This window comes from Meleagris gallopavo, unplaced genomic scaffold (genome assembly GCF_000146605.3).
Source record: "Meleagris gallopavo isolate NT-WF06-2002-E0010 breed Aviagen turkey brand Nicholas breeding stock unplaced genomic scaffold, Turkey_5.1 ChrUn_random_7180001859974, whole genome shotgun sequence".
Lineage (NCBI taxonomy): Eukaryota > Metazoa > Chordata > Aves > Galliformes > Phasianidae > Meleagris > Meleagris gallopavo.
In genome coordinates this window covers 1-404 of record NW_011125796.1, presented here as the reverse complement: position 1 = coordinate 404, position 404 = coordinate 1, and the positions used below count along the sequence as shown (strand labels likewise).

Here is a 404-nt window from a genome sequence, read left to right as displayed (position 1 = left end):
AAGAAGGATGCCGTGGGGTGTGGGATCCCACTGAACCCGCTGAGCCTGCGTTGCTCCTTGCCATGTTTGTGATGTCAAGCGACTGCTGTGTGGCTGCTCTCAGCAATCCCACAGCTGGGGATGATTTGTCCCAGGATACCTTCACGACCGCGTGAAGAAGAAAGGGAGGCGCTGGCGGAAGCGGCGCCGCCAACAGCGCGAAGGCGACCCAGCAGCGCCCCCTGCGGGACACAGCGCCACCACCCTCCAACACCCCACCTGCCCACCACCGCCACCGCTCTGCCTTTCACCACCAACACTCCTCCCCTCCCAGGGAGGTGCACCGTGCCCGGAGGTACTGCCATACCGGGACGATGCGCGGAGCGGAGGGAGCAAGCTCCGGGTCCAACTCCCGCGCCCAAAAA

At 64.9% G+C, this 404-nt stretch overlaps 1 pseudogene; it reads right to left on the bottom strand.

Annotated features, from left to right (window-relative positions):
• Nucleotides 1-312: 312 nt before the first annotated feature.
• LOC116217645 lies at nt 313-404 on the bottom strand (annotated as a pseudogene; the record flags this gene model as incomplete).